At 42.9% G+C, this 21,213-nt stretch overlaps 1 long non-coding RNA gene across 2 annotated transcripts in view; it reads left to right on the top strand.

Annotated features, from left to right (window-relative positions):
* The window catches only part of LOC135101134 (uncharacterized), a 209,814-nt gene extending 188,908 nt beyond the window's left edge, over positions 1 to 20,906 (top strand). For both annotated transcript variants that reach the window (XR_010269054.1, XR_010269053.1), the window contains one exon: positions 20,379 to 20,906. This is a non-coding gene — a long non-coding RNA (uncharacterized LOC135101134). The remainder of the gene's footprint in view (positions 1 to 20,378) is intronic.
* Positions 20,907 to 21,213: the final 307 nt, after the last annotated feature.

Genomic DNA, 21,213 nt, shown 5'->3' with positions numbered 1-21,213 from the left:
TATGGCAGAGTCGTGGATCAGTTTCCGCCAGCGTCTCCCGACACTTTCAATGTTACCGATGTTAACATTGTATAAATGGATTTTTTTCCATCTTTACTGGGTCATTCGAAACCCGTAATGGCTCTCAGCTCGCCACATATGGAAACGACGCCGCTGAGACTTAAGGCATCGTAGGTTAAGATCAACCTTCCAAGTGCGTGGAGGCTGGCCGGGTGAAGCACTACGGCCTGGTCATGCGTGTGGCGAGGACATAGAGTTCTCGCAGAGTTTCACTTCATCTTGATAGCGTGGCTCACAACAACGTGGAGTCTCGCCATGAGCTCATCTGGCGGCTCGACGCGGCCTGCAGGATCATGGACACACGCAGCATTACGTGAGATTAGAGGCACCAAAGTTCTCCTCCTCAAGACGCTGCTCCTCCGTCTTGGTTATGGTTATGAGACATGAACACTAAACAGTGACTCAGCGAAGCAAATTGACACCTTTAGTAATACAACTTTTGACAATATTGGTAGTTATTACCGAAATGTCCATCAGGCCTTGGTATATGAGAGAGAGAGAGAGAGAGAGAGAGAGAGAGAGAGAGAGAGAGAGAGAGAGAGAGAGAGAGAGAGAGAGAGAGAGAGAGAATTTGGTGGCTTTTCACAAACACCTTTATTGCTTACCAACATAACTTTAAAAAATAAATAAATAAATAGCTGGGCCCAAAAAGTAGTGATGCGGGGATCTGGTCGGCAGCGCAGACCACCCGGCAGCTTGGGAATGAGCGGCTGTATCGAACCATTGGCCAACTGGAGGCGTCCTGGTGCGCCTCGCTGTGAGTCCTGTCCGGCATGCAGTCACCGCTTGAGAATGTCTGGTAACATTCTGTTCGGAACCAGTCAAGGATAAGTGGTCGTGTTGAACATTTAGAATTTAAGCCGAAAATATTACCTTTATTTCATTTAGTTATGATTCGGGTGGTTGCGCAGGTTAATATAATTCAGCATTAGGATCTTAGTAAATAGCCATCAGTGGTTTGAAGGAAAATCTTATTGAGGATATATATATTAGCACATTGTTTTCTTGGCGGACAAAAAAGGTAAAGGCTGACGTGGTGCCCGTTCATTTTTATTAATATCAACGTACGAGTATCATCCCCATCAGCAGCCTCTCATTTCACTGCTGCACAAAAGCCTCACAAACTTTCTGCACTCGCGTCTGTCGGCTGCCTGTCTGTTCCAGGCCACTGCTACAAAATTTCTTACCTCCTCTCTCCGTCTAATTCACTGTATTTATATTAGCATTAACATATCCTTCTCCTCATCAGCAGCAGCATATATGATTCCACAGCAGGACAAAGACTGCACAAGTTTTTACACTCATCTCTGTCAGCTGCTTGTCTGTTCGAGGCCACCAAAGCAAAATTTCTTATCTCTTCATCTAATTCTCTGTCTGCCATGCCTTCTTTTTACTCTCTTTTGGTTAAAGTCTCCTTATTAGATTTTTTTTACGTATACAACATATTGTTCAGGTGCATGTGCGACGCTTAAAACAACACAAGGTAGACTGGACATCCTGATAGCAAGTGATTCTAATGGGATTAACAAACGTGTCGGAACAGTGTCGCGGAGGGAGGGACCGCTTATGTAAATGCATCATTTTATCGTGAACATTGCTTTTGGTAACGCTCTCTGGCAGGAAGGCGAAGAATATTTTCCCCTTGGTACCCGCCAATCTGACTCTTCACTAAGCCAAACTATAATGATTACCTTGTTATAGTGTTACATTAAATTTTCACGGACATGATTGCATTATATTGTCTGAGAGATGCTGGTGAGCGGGGAAAGAAACATTATTTCTCAGACATATCAGGAATTGATTTTATTATAATACTTAGATATAAAGAGCAGGCATCAGTGAAAATAAAAGTAAGTCCGTTTTGAAATACAGATAGTTATAAATATTATAACAAAATATCTTCTGTATTACTTGAACATTATTGTAAGGAATCGCATAGGCAATAAAAATAAAAAAAGAATCATTACTCCATGCAGAATTAAATAATGTTCCAAAAGCATAACAAACACGTCTGGCGGGGTTGGATCTCGTTATCACTTCAGTATCGTAATCAGTCGTGTACGTATTAAAAATATTGACAAAAATAAATCACTACATCCAGAATTTGCATATGTAGTTTATGTATATATATATATATATATATATATATATATATATATATATATATATATATATATATATATATATATATATATATATATATATATATATATATATATATATATATATATATATATATATATATATATATATATATATATATATATATATATATATATATAATGTTAAAAAGAGTCCCAGGCACAGGCATTAAAATTGATAATAAGAAACAAATAATTCCTTAAACCGAATTAAAAATATTTCTACAAAAAAAAATCCACCTTAGTTGAACTTTATTATCATTTACAAACACAAAAATATTAACCAGGAATAAACTAATACTCCATACGTAAATAAAAAACGAAAGTTGAAATTAAAAGCAAGAAAAAAATTGTTACCATGGTAAGAATAAAAAGAGCACATCCTAGCGAGGCTCACCAAGACGTCACCAGATGGCGGTGGTTAAGTAGCGCTGCCCATTATGGAGGGCTGCCCTTACGTGTGCCGGGGACCCATCTCGTTAATCCGCCTGACAGCTTCCAGAGGCGCGGCTCCTTGTGGCAGTAAGACGACTTTCATTACATTCTGAGCGATGACAGACCCGCCTGTTACCCTTCATTGTATTGTGGCCTGTGTGTGTGTGTGTGTGTGTGTGTGTGTGTGTGTGTGTGTGTGTGTGTGTGTGTGTGTGTGTGTGTGTGTGTGTGTGTGTGTGTGTGTGTGTGTGTGTGTAGGAAACGCTCTCTCTCTCTCTCTCTCTCTCTCTCTCTCTCTCTCTCTCTCTCTCTCTCTCTCTCTCTCTCTCTCTCTCTCTCTCTCTCTCTCTCTCTCTCTCTCTCTCTCTCTCTCTCTCTCTCTCTCTCTCTCTCACACACACACACACACACACACACACAAATCTTGAAGCACACTGGTAATAATGCAAAATGTTTAAGTCGTCAGTATCTTGCTCTTTAAACACTTACCACCACCACCACCACCACCACTACCTTGACCTGGCCCGCCCCTCTCCCACAGCCTATCCACGTCCAGTGCAAAAGATTACAGAGATTAACGTATTTGCCTCACACTCCGGCGCCTCAGCACACCCATTACTTTTAACTCGAGGCTCAAACTATAAGCGGCGTTGAAGTCCCCGGCCGCCTCCTTTCCTCCGCCCACGCCGCCAGCGAGGACACCAGGAGGAGGAGGAGGAGGAGGAGGAGCATCAGAGGGACACTCGCTGCTCCTATTAGCCTTGGCCTCCCGCAGACTGGTTTTTGTGGCGGCATTTATCTCCTGGTGGAGGTCACGTTAGGTCAGACTCCTCCTCCCAGAGACGAGGCTCTTGCCCAAGCTGCTTATCCCCCTCCTCCTCCTTCTCCTCCTCCTCCTCCTCCTCCTCCTCCTCCTCCTCCTGGTCCTGCAATAAATCACCGTGTTCGAGCATCCTGGTGCATGACGCCTCTCTCTCTCTCTCTCTCTCTCTCTCTCTCTCTCTCTCTCTCTCTCTCTCTCTCTCTCTCTCTCTCTCTCTCTCTCTCTCTCTCTCTCTCTCTCTCTCTCTCTCTCTCTCTCTCTCTCTCTCTGACATATGCGGTAAATCCTTCCAAGACACCATAAATATTCTTCCCATAAAAAAAAAGAAAAGAAAAGAGGAAGAAAAACCTGAACAAAATCGTGTAAGGGAAGGATGAGAAAGGAAGAAGAAAGTGTGTCGCAAGTGACGATCAATCAGCTGAAAATATGACACGATGGGCGACTCCTTGGACGGCTGTGTGTGTGTGTGTGTGTGTGTGTGTGTGTGTGTGTGTGTGTGTGTGTGTGTGTGTGTGTGTGTGTGTGTGTTTGTGTGTGTGTCGGCGGTGAAAAGAATGAAGGTTTTTGTGTCCGTAGAGAGAGAGAGAGAGAGAGAGAGAGAGAGAGAGAGAGAGAGAGAGAGAGAGAGAGAGAGAGAGAGAGAGAGAGAGAGAACGATAATGATGAAAAGAGTAATAATAACAGCAATAGTAATGATAATAATAATAATAATAATGACTAATAATAAAGGTAAGAAGAAACAGATAAGCAAAAAAAAAAAGGGAAAGAAAGGAAAGAGAGAGAATATATACATACATATCAAAGAAAATACGAGTAAGAACAGCAATTCAAAAATACTGAATAATCAGCGAAAATCGTCCACCGGCGCGGAGGTAATCGGCGGAAAATTAAGGAAAGACTTGGAAACGCAAATTCAACAACGTCACTCAGAGATTTAAACACCGCAGACAAACTTACCCAAGAGATCTTAACCCGAAGCCATTCCTCTCACCCTCCTCCTCCTCCTCCTCCTCCTCCTCCTCCTCACCGCAGCCACTCACAGGAGTCAGCAAGGCATAAACTCGTCAATCAGATCACTATCACCTGTACTTGCCGCTGGAAGACTCAAGTGTCGTGCCCTCTGGAGCCTACGCGTGCCTTCTGAGCCCTGGGCGTGAAGAACTGACGAAGAGGGGTCCCGTTCCACACGCTCCCCCTTCAGGAGTGCGGAACGGCCAATCGGAGCGTGAATATTGTGATCGAAAGTATAATATTTGGTCTTCATTGAATATTGCATCAGAGGAGCGATGGCTTGAGGAGGAAATGAAGAGGAGGAGTTGGACTGGCTACTCCTGGCCATATACTGTGGGAGGAAGGATAGGAGGAGAGATGGGAGGAGAATGGATATTTTTTTTTCCTTTTGCAGGTGGGTTGAGGGAGGTATAAGTGAGTACATAGTGGCGGAGGAGGAGGAGGAGGAGGAGGAGGAGGAGGAGGAGGAGGAGGAGGAGCAGCTGGAGGAACCGGAACAGGAGGAGGAAGAGGAGGAGGAGGAATGAGAGGAGGAGATTTGGAAGGGTAATAATGGTGTGTAGAGTCGAGTGGAAAATGAAGGAGAAAGAAGAGAAGGAACTGGAGATGGGTTGGGGGAGGGAGGCGGTGGCTCAAGAGGAGGAGGAAGAAGAGGAAAAGGAGGAGTGCATAAGTCAAATACGAGGTTGTTGGCCTAGGACGAGGTTATCTCCTTTGCTAACACTACGAGCACTACGCCTCTTGTCTGCATGAATGATGAACAGGTAAAGAGCGATGAAACGAGAGAAAGTTTGAATAAGAGAGAGTACAGATGTAGAGATGCATGAAATGTACAAGCATAAGAGATGGAAAGGCCGGGGGAATGAGGAAGGGTAAAAGAAAAGAAGAAGAGAAAGAGAGGGTAGAGATGTACGTAGTAAGATCGTCAGTATTGCATTATGTGGGTACGAGTGGATTTGTGTCTGGAAGTAACTAAATAAAATGAGAATTCGAGTTGGTGTAATCAGAGTCGTACTTTGAGTTACATGTGCTACACACTTCTACTTTTTGTTTTGCTTTTTTCCCTCCATATTGTCAATTTTTGTACCTATAATCTACGACGTAATTGTCTGGCTTTGTAAGAAGGTTGTCAACAGGTGAGAAGACTTACACAAAGAATAGTGTTAGTGATTACAGGATACTGCTCGACTTCTCACCACGACTTTACACGAGAGAGAGAGAGAGAGAGAGAGAGAGAGAGAGAGAGAGAGAGAGAGAGAGAGAGAGAGAGAGAGAGAGAGAGAGAGAGAGAGAGAGAGAGAGAGAGAGAGAGAGAGAGAGAGAGAGAGAAAAGCAGAGCGAAAAAGAGAAAAGCTGTCTTAATGTATTACAAAAGTAGCACAACCGGTGCAAGTTTATGCTGAAGCTTCGTGTTCGAAAGTACTAGTATAGGATGATGAACAAATAAGAAAAAAAAAAAGATTAGCGACACAAAAACCTTCATGATCTTGGACTCTGCTTATTTTTAATCATGTACGTACGTTTATCCTGAAGTTTTGTGCCTGAACGTCTCAAAGTACTGAAGATGATAACATAAGAACTGTAAAAGCGGCATAAGCTTCTACAGATATACTTGCATGTTAATTAAATGCAACAAAAGCTGGGATGAAGTAAATGTCTTGTTGTAGTTATAAAAATCTATCACTCCTTATCACATTCTTCTACCCTGTGACACAACTCCCGCCGTATAACTTGCAAAGGAAACACAGACATAACATTTTATTTCACTTCTGAGGAATTCATGGACTTTAGTGAACTTCCCCACTCTCTCTCTCTCTCTCTCTCTCTCTCTCTCTCTCTCTCTCTCTCTCTCTCTCTCTCTCTCTCTCTCTCTCTCTCTCCCATAGTGCCGTATAACCACGTTGTTGCAATGCCAGAACATCAATCAATCAATCGGTCAATCAATCAGACAGTCAATCACTCAGCCTCTCTCCTGTCATCTCCCCCGGACCAACACGCCCCTCAGGTTCCGATTACCATTGTTCTTATTCTGTCGTCCGCATCTGCTCTTCTCTCCTCAACCGGAAATGAACGATAGATGAGAGAAATAAATCATATACAAAGCGTCCAAATTAGTGATAATGGCATATAGGTCGAGGAAAAATAAGTGAAGGTATAGACAAAGGAAATGGTGTTTTGTAAGGTACACGAGAAAAGATTTATTGTTATCCTGAAACAACACACTGGCCTCACCTCACTATGTATTACCGTTCTGTTAATTATCTGTATTTATGCTGAAATAGTTTTTTTTTTTTTTTTCCTTTTGTTTCTTACTTGTTTCAGGCTTAAATTGGTCCCTACTTCCTTGTTCTTCCCTTGTTCCCTCCCTCCACCAAATTGTTTCCCACTCTCTCCCTCTTTCTACCTCATTTCCCATTTCCTTTCTTCCAGCTTTACTTCCTTCCTCGTCCTTCATCTCCCTCCCTGCCTCTCCGACCCCTATCCTTTTCCTTCCTCTTCCTTTACTCCCCTTTTCTCGCGTGTCCCTTACTCACTTTTCCTCTCCCTTCTTTATCCTTTCCTTCATTTCATGTTTCTTTTTTCTCCTTTCTTTCCCTTTACTTCCTCTTTCTCTTCCTTCTTTTCCCTTCATCACTTTTCCTCACCTGTCTTAATACATCATTATCCTTATCCATTGTCTCTTTTCTTTTCCTTCTATCCCATCTTCCCTTCCTCTCTGCCTCTGCCTTCCCTCCCAACCACTCCCTCCCTCTCCCTTGGGCTCACTTCCTCTCCTTGCTTTGTGGTGGCGCTATGATTGCTCCTAATGGTCATAATGGTTCCCAAGGCCTGAGGGATTGTTAAGGACCTGGGCGGTATTACCCTCAGGCGCCCACACCACCCAGTCACGGCAGCCCCTCCAACACCCACACATTCCCTGCCACCACTACGACTACCACAAGCGACCTTCCTCATTCCCTGTAAGCAGCCATGCACCACCACCGGCACCACCACAACCACCATTACTACCATCAACACCACCACAGGTACCACCACCACAACAGTAATTCCTAGCAACACGTGCAGCAACAGTGACATGATTGCCACACTCACAAGCTTTTGTGGTCATTATATTGCCATCACCACCATCATTAACATCACAATCACCACCACTGTCATTGCCACTACGACCATCACAATCACCACCACCAGTAAAAATAATAATAGCGGTGGCACTAACATTTACAGCAACAATAACAACAACAGCAGCAACAACAACAACAACTACAACAACAACAATAACAGCAACAGTAACAGCCATAATGTGCCTAAGAACTACACCAAGAAGACAAAAGTAAAACAAAAAAATAAATAATAATAATAATAATGATTTCTTGATAATAAGGACGGTCACACTCTACTTGCTCTTAACTATCGATGAAGCATTTCAACAACAACAAACAGTAATAATAATAGTAATGATTAATGAATTCATAAATCATTAAGACGCCACGCCCTCTTGAAGGAAGTAGTTATGCAAATGGTTATGAATTCCGATGCTTGAACAAAGAAGGAAAGTCTGGTTGATTTCTCAAGCGCCAAACACTTTTACAACATTTAATGAACATACAGCGGATGGTGGTGATGGTGGTGGTGGTGGTGGTGATGGTGGTGTTGATAGTGATGAGGGTGATGACGTCAAAGATGACAGTCGTGGTTGTGGTGTTCATGTGATTGTGACGGTGATGTAATGTTGATAGTGATGAAAATGACGCCGAAAATGATAATCATGGTTGTGGTGTTGATGTGATGTTGGGGACTGTGATATGGTTTTGGTGGTGATGTTAAGGATAGTGATTGTAATGATGTAACCAGTGATATTTGTGACATTAATAGTGATGTGGTATTGGTGACGATGTTGTGATGTTGTCTGTAATGATAGTGTTAGGAATTTTGTTAACAGAGGTGTAGATTGTGATGTTAAGAATCGTGACTGCAATTGATGTAGCCAGTGTTGCAGTAATAGTGATGTCATGTACAGGTGACTATATTGTGAAGTTCTTTGTAATGATCTTGCTAATGAATTTCGTTAATAGATGTTGGGGATGTTGATATTTTTGGGTGGTGTCAGCGGTGATGTGATGTAAGAGCAATACCTGGTGATGCTGGTGGGGGTAATACCTGGCCGTAATCTTTCTATCCATCAGCGGGTGTATTCCCTCATCATATTTGCTCGTGAGGGAAACTGCCGGATAATCACACGCTTCTTTCCCCTCCCCCCCCGCTGTTCATCATCCCCGCTCATGTAACATTCAGAGAGATACAACTTTCATGAGGCCAAAGACTTATCCTAATATTTTCAAAGAGAGGAGGGTGTGTTTGTGCTTTTGATATTTTGCAGATAATTCACGTAAAAAAACAATAAAAGTCCACGTAAAAAAAGAAAAAAGTTCAGAGAGAGAGAGAGAGAATAGGGGGAGAAATGATAGTTAAGAAGCACAGGAAGGAGAAAGTCATGCACATAAGATAAAGAAATAAATATAGTGAATTGGTGCTTGTGAATTGCGTAAAATGGCAAATGTAGGAAGGAAAATGTTAAATAGGACAATATACGTGGTGGATAGAGAGAGAGAGAGAGAGAGAGAGAGAGAGAGAGAGAGAGAGAGAGAGAGAGAGAGAGAGAGAGAGAGAGAGAATGTCTTCCTGTCTTTCGATCTGTCTACACAAAACTATTTCTTAATTAATATTTTCCTACACATTTTAAATCGTGCTTTTTCACTTACCTTTATCTTTTCTCAATTAATTTCCTGCAGGTATTATCACTTGTTCCATCTCTTCCTTCTTAACGAACTTCCTCCTCCTTTTAAACATCTCTATTTTTCTATCCACCTCTTTTACCACTACCACCACCACCACCACCACCACTACAACCATCACTACCCCTCCTCCTCCTCCTCCGCGCCCCACATTCCGTGTTTCGCTTCGATGCCTCCCACCTGGACGCTGACGCCGCCGGAATGCCAAACCTTACCTGCCGCTGTGTGTACCGTGCCCTGAGTTGGATCTCTGGCATATTCCCCGTCCGAGGGTTGAGCACGTCCCCCAGCCCTTTCCTTCCCCTCCGCCCCCTTCCCTTCCCCTCCCCGTTACCATCCTCTTCCTTCCTCCTTGTCACCAGAGAAGGAAGAAAGGGCCAGATTTTTTTTTCTTTTCTTTTGCAGGGAAGTGTGCAAGTGTGCATCATGTAAGTTAGGTTAGTTTTGTATGCGTTGCTTCTTTTGTTTACGCTGAGATTGTTTGTTGGTGTTTATATTGCTAGTTTTGTTTATACTTGCTTATTTTTTGAGTCTGATGGTTTTCACACATTTTTTTTCCAGGTTCGTGTTTTTTTTTTTGTTTTCTTTTTATTTGTTATGTATTTTTTACGTTTTTTTTTTCCACGTTTCTGTCTCTTTCTTTGGATTCATGTTGCATAGTTTGTCACGGCTTGTTGTCTATCCTTCTGTCTGCATCTGCCTGCCTCATTTCTCTGTGACCCCGTTTGTTTGTCCGTCTGTCTGCCTGCCTGCCTGCTTCTGTGCCTCCATGTTTGTCAGTCTGTGGGTTTCTATCTGTTTTTTTTCGTGTCTGTCAGTTTGTCTTTGTGCCTTTATGTGTCTTTCTGTGTTCATCTGTCTACCTGACTTTCTGCCCCTCCAGTCTCTCTCTCTCTCTCTCTCTCTCTCTCTCTCTCTCTCTCTCTCTCTCTCTCTCTCTCTCTCTCTCTCTCTCTCTCTCTCTCTCTCTCTCTCTCTCTCTCTCTCTCTCTCTCTCTCTCTCTCTCTCTCTCTCTCTCTCTCTCTCTCTCTCTCTCTCTCTCTCTCTCTCTCTCTCTCTCACAGCGTCAGGGCAGGTGTGTGTGCAGGGGAGCGTGTGATGGCTGCCTCTACAGGTGAAATAGATCATTACCTTTTCATAGTACTGCGTCCGAAAGTTAACTGCATTTGCTCATTGTCTTGGTGTACTGTTAATTTTTTTTCTCTCTCTCTTATCTTACGAATAAAAGTTTTAGTTATTAATTTGTATTGCTTATTTGCTTTATTTACAGTTTTAAGTCGGCCGGTGTTTTATTTTTGTATGTGCAAAGATGGTGTATTAATTTTTATTTACTTTTCTTTTCCTCCCTTGGACGTGTTGGACTAGTGATAAGTCCTAATGAGATTTTCCCACAAAATCATATGCAAGTCATGTTGATTATATTTTCCTTCCCTTTTAACGAGAATGTAAATTTTTTTGCTTTTAATCTTACCTCCCTTTCAGATATTCCTCATTTTATATAACTCTCTCTCTCTCTCTCTCTCTCTCTCTCTCTCTCTCTCTCTCTCTCTCTCTCTCTCTCTCTCTCTCTCTCTCTCTCTCTCTCTCTCTCTCTCTCTCTCTCTCTCTCTCTCTCTCTCTCTCTCTCTCTCTCTCTCTCTCTCTCTCTCTCTCTCTCTCTCTCTCTCTCTCTCTCTCTCTCTCTCTCTCTCTCTCTCTCTCTCTCTCTCTCTCTCTCTCTCTCTCTCTCTCTCATTAATGGGACTTTCTTCTAATTTACCGAGTTATTCTTATTCCTATACCATATTTCCCATTTGTTTCTCTCCGTCCTTTATCGTTACCCTCACACGTCCCTTCATCCCTTCCTTCATTCGTCTCTTTATTCATCCACCTCTTACTTCTCCCCATTCCCTTCTCTTTCCCTTCACCCCTTCAAACAGTGGCTCCCATGCATCACTGCTCAGTCCACGCCACATTAACCTCGCCAACATCCCCTTCCCCTTTCCCCTCCCTTCATCCCCTCCCCACCTTTGCCTTGGATCTCCCTTCCCTCCCCCTCCCTCTTTCCTCCCCTCCCTCTCTTCCCCTATATCCTTGAAGGGACCCGGGCACCTCTTTCCTCATTCCTACCGCCTGTAATGCTGCATGACAACTTTTCCTTCACAACTCTTTCTTCTTCCCTTTTCTCTTCCTCTGGCTTCGTTCCTTCCTTTTTCTCTTTCCTGTCCTCTTCCTTGCAAAATTATTCATGTTTAATGATAATCATAATAATACTTTTAATATTACTACTACTATTACTACTACTACTACTACTACTACTACTACTACTACTACTACTACTACTACTACTACTACTACTACTACTACTACTACTACTAGCTCTACTACTAATGATAATAATAATAATAATAATAATAATAATAATAATAATAATAATAATAATAATAATGATAAAATAATAGTAATGATAATAAAAAAGTAAGAGTAAGAAGACGGAAGAAGAGGAGGAGGAGGACCACTACCACAACAACAACCACCACCACCACCACCATCACCACTACCACCAACACCATTACCATCAAGAATAACAACAACATCAACATCAACAACAACAACAACAGCAACAACAACAACAACAACAACACCACCACCACCACCACCCACCACTACCACCACCACCACCACCAATGTACGCCCCACATTCTAACTTCATTTTGCTTCGTTTTCTCTGCTAATTAAGGATCAGGTTGGTGTTATATCCCCGACGGGTAAACATCCGGCAGCTGGCGAGGAGGAGGAGGAGGAGGAGGAGGATGGAGATGAAGAGGGCCTCACAGCTGCTTGGACGATTGCATAATGTTGATCGACAGATTTTTACTTATTTGCATTTCCATTTGAATAATTTACTATTAATCATCATCTTTCCTTTTTTTCCTTCTTTCTTAAATGTATGCAATTTGTATTTTATGACTATTTTGTTGTTTTTATTGTATTATATTGTTTGTATTTCATGGTATTATTGTTTATTCACTTTTTTATATTATTTCCCTTTTTCTTTTACTCGGTTCTTCCTTTTTTCTTACGTTTTCATTTTTTCAGTAAGTAATTTTCTCTCTCTCTCTCTCTCTCTCTCTCTCTCTCTCTCTCTCTCTCTCTCTCTCTCTCTCTCTCTCTCTCTCTCTCTCTCTCTCTCTCTCTCTCTCTCTCTCTCTCTCTCTCTCTCTCTCTCTCTGTATGTGTGTGTGTGTGTGTGTGTGTGTGTGTGTGTGTGTGTGTGTGTGTGTGTGTGTGTGTGTGTGTGTGTGTCTGTATATCCATCTGTCTGTCTCTCTGTCTGTCTGTCTGTCTTTCTTTTTCTTTTCTTTCATTCTTTTTTTCTTCTTTCCTTCCGTCCTTCCTTTCTTCCTTCCTTCCTGTTTGCCTGCCTCCCTCCCTCCCTCCCTCCCTCCCGCCCTCCCTCCATTCCTTCCTTCGTGTCTCCTTCCCTTTCTCCCTCCCTTACTCCCTTCCTTCCTTCCTTCCTTCCTTCCTTCCTTCCTTCCTTCCTTCATTCCTTCCTTCCTTCCTTCCTTCCTTCCTTCCTTCCTTCCTTCCTTCCTTCCTTCCTTCCTTCCTTCCTTCCTTCCTTCCTTCCTTCCCTCCTTCCATTCTTATATCCCTTCTTTTCTTCCCTACTCTAACCTAACATCATAGCTTCTCATTTATCTCGTCTTGATAACCGTAGGAATATTAATTAATAGTTGATGGGAATGTATACCAAAATGAATAGGAAAAAAAGGGGGAAAAATACCTTCAATCTCTCGTAGCTGAATCCGTCTCTACGTAGGTTCCGAAGCCGAGTGTCGTCAAAAGGTTCTCTATTAAGGCCATAAGTCTTCTGTCAGCTTGCCATTATCGCTCATTTAGACAGCATAGAAAGTAGTGTTGTGTTTTTCTCCTCTCTGGCACGTTTTATAATTTTACTTTTCCAGCGCCTCTCTCTTTCTGTCTGTCTGTCTGTCTGTCTGTCTGTATGTATGTATGTATGTATGCATGCATGTATGTATGTAAGATTATATGTGTGCGCCTCTCTCTCTCTCTCTCTCTCTCTCTCTCTCTCTCTCTCTCTCTCTCTCTCTCTCTCTCTCTCTCTCTCTCTCTCTCTCTCTCTCTCTCTCTCTCTCTCTCTTTCTAGTTAGTACATGGAGAGAAATAGGGATAGATAAATGGATAAATGAAAAGATAGACAGACGGAATGAGAGAGAGAGAGAGAGAGAGAGAGAGAGAGAGAGAGAGAGAGAGAGAGAGAGAGAGAGAGAGAGAGAGAGAGAGAGAGAGTAAAAAATAGGCGTCAGGGGATACGGATAATTAGAGTATGGGGTTTGGAATGCAAATAAAAAAAAAGAACAAAAAAGGGAAGGAGAGAGAGAGAGAGTGAGAGAGGAGGAGTAGGGGAAGGAATAGGAAGCAAATTAATTAATGGAACATGAAGAGGAATATTGAAGTGAATGAAAGATAAATAGGTGAGACGGAGAAAGGGGATGATAATGTAAAAAGAGTAGATCTGATGGAATTATAAAGAGGGAAAGAGGAGGATTAAAGGGCAAGGGGAGAGAAGAAAAAGAATGGGGGAGAAAAGGAAAGGAAGGAGATGGTAGGGGAGGAGAGGGGAGAAAAGAGAGGATAAGGGATGGGAGGAGGAGAGCATGGAAGTGGAAGTTTTAGTTATTCATATATATTTTAGAGAACTGACAAACAAGTAACATGTCGATCACTCGTATGTGTGTGTGTGTGTGTGTGTGTGTGTGTGTGTGTGTGTGTGTGTGTGTGTGTGTGTGTGTGTGTGTGTGTGAGTATGACAGACCGAGAGAAAACCCATAAACATAATAACTGAATAAGCTGAAGAAGAAAAAAATGAGGAAAAAAAAGAAAAGAAAAAAGAGAAGCCAGTATAACAAAAGACACAAATATGGAGAGACACGGAGAGAGTCAGGAATTAAGTAGCATGGAAGAACACTGTAGAATAAATAGAGATCCCCCCCGCCTCATTCACCCTTCCTCATTCTCTCCCTTCTAGCCAGCCAGCCAGCCAGCCAGCCAGCCAGCCAGCAACCCCTTCCACCCTCCGGGATAAATGGAGGTGAGTGAAGGGGGAGAATAGTGAGTAACCAAAAGCCCGCGGGGATGTAGAAAGTTCGTCCGTGTCTTCGGGGTGTTCGGTGAAGGAAGAGAAAAAAAAAAAATCGTCTCCTTTCTCCATGGCAGCGTCCGTCGCCACCACACTCTTGCCCCGAACCGAAGGGAAGGAAGGAAAAACTTAAAGGGAAAGAAATAACAGTCATCGTAACCATTGCGTTTGAACTGAAACTATTGTGTTACTCGGCGCACCCACGAGAGAGAGAGAGAGAGAGAGAGAGAGAGAGAGAGAGAGAGAGAGAGAGAGAGAGAGAGAGAGAGAGAGAGAGAGAGAGAGAGAGAGAGAGAGAGAGAGAGATGCTGATTATGAAATCTTAGCAGGAAACCAATTAGCTTGACCTGGACTGACAGGTATCACGCACGCGAAAAGAGGAGGGACGAGGCAGGTAACGGGGGAGGGTATGGGAGGTGAGGCGGGGAGGACGCACGCAACGAGACGGAGACGTACGACTGACAGGAAGACTTGTGGTGACGCATTCGTGTGTGCCATCAGCGGCATCAGTACTGAGGAGAGAGAGAGAGAGAGAGAGAGAGAGAGAGAGAGAGAGAGAGAGAGAGAGAGAGAGAGAGAGAGAGAGAGGGGGGAGGGGAAACGGAAGTAGTAGTAGGTGTAGTAGTACATGTAGTAGTGGATGTTGTTGTTGTTATTGTAGTTGTAGTAGTAGTAGTAGTAGGAGTAGTACTAGTAGTAGTAGTAGTAGTAGTAGTAGTGGTAGTAGTAGTAGTAGTAGTGGTAGCAGTAGTAGTAGTAGTAGTAGTAGTAGTAGTAGTAGTAGTAGTAGTAGTACATGTAGTAGTTGTTGTAGTTGTTGTTGTTGTTGTTGTTGTTGTTGTTGATGATAATGTTGTACTAGTAGGTTATTGGTAAAAGAATAGTACAAACTAACAAAGAATGGATATAATACCAATTTAATTTTGCCATCTTACACACACACACACACACACACACACACACACACACACACACACACACACACACACACACACACACACACACACACACACACACACACACACACACACACACACACACACACACACACACACACAAAGGTCAAATAACCAATAAAGAAGGAAAGAAGATTCTATTACATTCACCATTTACATTATCATGAAAGCAGTGCAGTAAAAAAATGTGGTATCATGATTCTTTTCAATTCTTACCGGAGAAAATGAAGGAAGGGGAAGAGAGAGGAAAAAAAAATATATACGAGAGAGGAAAGGATATTCCTGTGTTACATATTGTTTAGGTGCGCTAAGTGTTGCCACAATATTCCCGCGAGGAAGTGAAGTGGCAGAGAACAGAGAAGAGAAGTTCAAAGTCACCTTGTCATTTTTTTTTCCTTCGTGTCAGGAGGAATCCGAAAAACTGCACATGAAGGGCAATGCAAGTGAAGGAAGCTATGTTGCTTGAGAGACATATATTTGTGAACACACCTCACGTACGCTTAAATGATCTCCACAAAGATATTACACAGGATACGCCGCACATTGGAGGAGTGCGAGTGTTAGAGACAGGCAGGCAACGAGGTTATGAAATTAGGGGTGTGAGCTCAATCATAACCATAACGTGGCGTTGTAATCACTGGTAGGAACGTGCATTAACGCCATTAGTACTGCTGGTGCTGGTGCTGCTACTGCTGCTGCTGCTGCTGCTGCTGTTGCTGTTGCTATTATTATTATTGTTATTGTTCATCATCATCATCATCATCATCATTTCTTCTTCTTCTTCTTCTTCTTCTTCTTCTTCTTCTTCTTCTTCTTCTTCTTCTTCTTCTTCTTCTTCTTCTTCTTCTTCTTCTTCTTCTTCTTCTTCTTCTTCTTCTTCTTCTTCTTCTTCTTCTTCTTCTTCTTCTTCTTCTTCTTCTTCTTCTTCTTCTTCTTCTTCTTCTTCTTCTTCTTCTTCTTCTTCTTCTTCTTCTTCTTCTTCTTCTTCTTCTTCTTCTTCTTCTTCTTCTTCTTCTTCTTCTTCTTCTTCTTCTTCTTCTTCTTCTTCTTCTTCTTCTTCTTCTTCTTCTTCTTCTTCTTCTTCTTCTTCTTCTTCTTCTTCTTCTTCTTCTTCTTCTTCTTCTTCTTCTTCTTCTTCTTCTTCTTCTTCTTCTTCTTCTTCTTCTTCTTCTTCTTCTTCTTATTATTATTATTATTATTATTGTTTATCATTAACATTATTATTATTATTATTACTATTTTGTTACTATTTTGCTGTTGGTAATAGTAGTAGTAATAGTAGTAGTAGTAGTAGTAGTAGTAGTAGTAGTAGTAGTAGTAGTAGTAGTAGTTGTTGTTGTAGTAGTAGTAGTAGAAGTAGTAGCATTATTATCCCGATCATCTTTAATAAGGCCAAGATTGTCGTAATTACTATCATCATTACATAGTTGTGGTGTTGATATCAGTGTACACTACATTACACACACAAATTATCACGTGCATACCTGCACAGGTGCAGAGGTTGATATCATTATTTTATTTTCAACTTGAATATAGTTCATTTTGCATTTTTTGAATATTTACTTTTTTTTTTTTACAATATATGTAAATCTAACAAGTGTTAAAGTGTGGCGCCATCTGACCTCGTTATTGCGGCGCCGAAACCCTAATCAGTCCATCAGTTTTACCATTTCGAGCCACGATAGAGTAGCAGGTGAGAGAACAGCATCACGAGGGAGTAGGTGCCGTCACGGGAGGGATGGAGGAAGGATGGGGACGAGGAGGAGGAGGACTTAGAGGAGGAGGGGGAGCAGCAGCAGCAGCAGCAGCAGACGGGGTACTTGACTTGCCAACCTTGGGCACTTCCGCTACCCGCCACGACTATCCCGTCCCCTACCCAACTCCCTACCCATCCCCCTCCCTCAGCCCCACCCTGCCCCGCCGAGACGTGGGAAGAAGTCCGAGTTTTTATGGCGGCGTCATTATGGTCCTCCCGCCCTCAGGTGCTCTCCCCGCCAGGTTTCTGCCTCCCGCCTCCCTGTGTCCAGTCGGGTACTCGCCGGCGACATGGAGTAGTAGTAGTGGAGGGCAGAGGAGTTGCGAGAAGAGGAAGGTGGTGGTAGTGGTGGTGATGATGAGAGTGGTGATATAATGCTGCTGGCAAAATATAAAAGTTATACCTAAGGGAAGAAAATGGGATTTGATTTAACCATATATAATTGCATCTTGTGGTGTTGAATTGATGTTTACTGCTGGAATACGAATGATAGAAAATTGTATGTACTCGTATTTGTGGCTCTCCTCCTCCTCCTCCTTTTCTTCCTCCTCCTCCTCCTCCACCTCCTCCTCCTCTAACGTGACCTTTCCCTCTCAACATGTATATAAGGTTCTTAGTATTCCACGTGTTAACACTTCAGATAATCTCGTCATAGGCAGACAGCTTCTTGTTATCAATTTCTGTCTTTTTCTATAGGCGTCTTTGTCATCTTAGTTGCCCTCCTCCTCCTCCTCCTCCTCCTCCTCCTCCTCCTCCTCCTCCTCCTCCTCCTCCTCCTCCCATAACAGGACAGGCAGCTGCTCGAAGGGAGGAGTAGATGGGGTTGTTTTACGAAGTGTGCAGAGAGGGAGAGTGGGAGAGAGGAGAGGCGAGGAGAGGAGGAAGGGGAGAGGCTGCATAAATCTCCCCTCTCACTGCATTCAGGGCCCCTCATGGACATCTGGGAGGGTGAGGAAAGATTTAGTGAGTAGGAAGAGGAGGAGGAGTAGACGAAGGGAGAGACATAGCAGGAGGCAGTAGAGTAGATGCATGAGAGCGAATCAGAGGAGAAATAGCAATAAAGGGCAAAGGAGAAAGGAAAGGACACGTGAATTGATCTGAAAAAAAGGCGCCAAGTGAAAATAATTCGAGAGGCTAAACAGGAGAGGTCAGGAATACCATAAATAGGGAAGATGTAAGAAAGCGAAGAAAAATTTGAGGAAACTTGAGAAAGGAAGCAAATAGAGCGATTGAGGGAGAGCGGAAGGGAAGGAAAGGAGGAGGGAGGGAGCAAGAGAGGGAAAGGAAGAGAGGGAAACAGCATAGCGAGCCAACCTTGCATGCAAACAGGAGGTGAAGCATAGATGAAGGAGAGGAAGGGGAGAGATGAGGGGTGGGGAAGGAGAAAAGGGGACGAGGAGCGGAATAATGAAAGTCTGGAGTGAGGGGGACCACTGAAAGGCGCAGAAATGGAGAGAAACCGAAGAGAGAAAAGTTAGTAAATTAAAACGCTCATGGAGAGAGAGAGAGAGAGAGAGAGAGAGAGAGAGAGAGAGAGAGAGAGAGAGAGAGAGAGAGAGAGAGAGAGAGAGAGAGAGAGAGAGAGAGAGAGAGAGAAAATAATAGTAATAAGAAAATAATGACAAACAGTAATATCAGGGCAAATAGCATTACCTTAGCTTTAAAAAAAAAAAAAAAACTATATAAAAAGGCAAGTTGGATAGAAGAGAAGCAGTTACCTACCTTTCCTTAACACCTGAGCGTCTATACTATTCATAATAATAATCGAAGGCACTTGAATAACGCCCCTGTTTACTCTCCTGCGGCACGCCATGCACTGGTCCTAAGGGGCAGCTCAATAGGAACGATAATAATTTGTCTTGCCATATATTACTTTACCTTCCTACCTATTATTACTGTCCTTACCGTTGATATGCTATAGGTGTGGTTTTTTGCCCTTACCCTTCCGTAATGGCCTTTTTTATGTATGGAGGACGTGCTTTTGTCGTCGTTGTTGTTGTTTTGGCGGTGGTAGTGGTGGTGGAGGGTGGTGGTGGTGGAGGTATGGCAGGGCAGTGGGCGTGGTTGTGAAGGTTTTTGCTGGTGTGCCGTGTGGGCGATAAAGGAGACCCACTGCGAGGGAAATTGTAGCAGGGTTGCAGTGTTACCTGTGATACATGTCAGCCTTGAGAGCACAGTGCCGGGAAGGGAGAGGCGAGGGAAGGAGGAGAGAGAGAGAGAGAGAGAGAGAGAGAGAGAGAGAGAGAGAGAGAGAGAGAGAGAGAGAGAGAGAGAGAGAGAGAGAGAGAGAGAGAGAGAGAGAGAGAGAGGGAATTTCAACCAGTACCACTAATAATCACAAAATATTGCTCTCTGCGGATAATCACCTCCACCACAAATATGTCGTGGGGAAAAAATGAAAAAAAGAAATAACACAAAAGTCACCTCCATTCTGGCCTGACGAAAAAACCAGTCTGAATAAACAGCCTTAAATGCCTCCGTAGTCGAGTGGGTACGTGCGCAATGCTAGGGGGGAAAGGTCAGTAGCTGCTGGCCGGCCCCGCCCTTACCTTTCCTTAATTCCACCGTGACCCCCGCCGGCACACCACCACCATCACCACCACCCACAAAAACTTGCCCACAGATGCAGAAAGGGTTGATAGCAGAGCGGAACCTGATGTGACGGCAGCTGTGAGTGACGTGTTGATCGAAGGAGTTGGGCGAGGTTGCTGGCTTGGTGGAGAGTAGAGGCGATGTGGTTGTGAGGGTAATTGTTTGGGCAATGTTTTTTCTTCTCCTTGTTCTTCCTTTGGTGCGTACTGCGAGTTCTTGCTCTGATTCGTGGGGTCCGATGTGGTTCTTGTCTGACGTGTGTAATCTTGAGTTGATCTACTGTGTGAATATTGATGGGTTTGTTTGGTGGTGTGACGGTGTCTTTCAGTTGAGTCTAATGTGGTGGTGGTGAGATGTACTATAAATTCTGTATTTTGAAATGATTTAGGGTCTTATAAGGAGTAATTTCAAATGGTGCAGTGATGATTACGCAGCGTCTCATGAATGTTTCCTTCACGGACGGTGCACAATCTTTATTAAACTATCAGTAAAATGAAGAAAACGCCCTTGAAAATCACAAATATGAAACTTCATCTATAGCTTCTTGAAAGTGTTCGAGATACAGCTTAGAAACTCCTTGAGTAAATATGTTTATGTTTACGAACGTCAGTATTGCTTGTGGTTTTCACTTTTAATGACACTTTTATTATTATTCTTTCAGGTGTGACGAGAGGGAGTGTTCGCTGTACTGAGCGGCGACAGTGATACCAACGGCTGTGAGTGTTATTATCATTTGTCTTTTTTATTGTTACCGCAGGACCATCTGTGTGTGTGTGTGTGTGTGTGTGTGTGTGTGTGTGTGTGTGTGTGTGTGTGTGTGTGTGTGTGTGTGTGTGTGTGTGTTTTAAAATATACGTACAGTTCAGTCATTTAATTTCCAGACAGTTAAATGTTCCTCATGTGAGTGAAGAATTTAGCAAGTCCATGTGAAGCCAAAACAAAAACCCTACAAGAAAAAAAGTTAACAGATTCCCACGGTTAGATAAACAAAAAGAAAGAGAAAAATAGAATAAAATAAATGAATATAATATAAAACCGACTCAAGAAATTAGGGAAAAAAACGAAAACGCCTGTGGACTGACTAGCTTATTTTCAGTTACCTTCGTTCACACTCAGTACCTGTCCAACTAGCAGGTGAGACGGAGGGCGAAGGAGGAAAAAAATGTGTACTTAGTCACTTCCGCTCAGGTGTGTGTGTGTGTGTGTGTGTGTGTGTGTGTGTGTGTGTGTGTGTGTGTGTGTGTGTGTGTGTGTAGTGAACGTACATACACGCTAATCGCACATGTATTTGAATGTATTAATGTTATCATGGATGTATTAATGGATGTCCTTGTCCTCGCTATTGTTCTGCTTTGTTTTTTTTTTTTTTTTTTTTTTTTCTGAATTTGTTTTGTAGGATTTTTGTTTTTGCTCAAGTCCCGCTTATGCTTGTGTGAGATTTTGCAGCGCGTGATCTCAATGCTAACTGGAGGTGTTCTGGGAGTGAAATGATTTGG

This window comes from Scylla paramamosain, chromosome 6, assembly GCF_035594125.1.
Source record: "Scylla paramamosain isolate STU-SP2022 chromosome 6, ASM3559412v1, whole genome shotgun sequence".
Classification (NCBI taxonomy): Eukaryota; Metazoa; Arthropoda; class Malacostraca; order Decapoda; family Portunidae; genus Scylla; species Scylla paramamosain.
The sequence above is the reverse complement of the archived record's forward strand: the minus strand, read 5'-3'. Positions and strand labels throughout refer to the sequence as shown.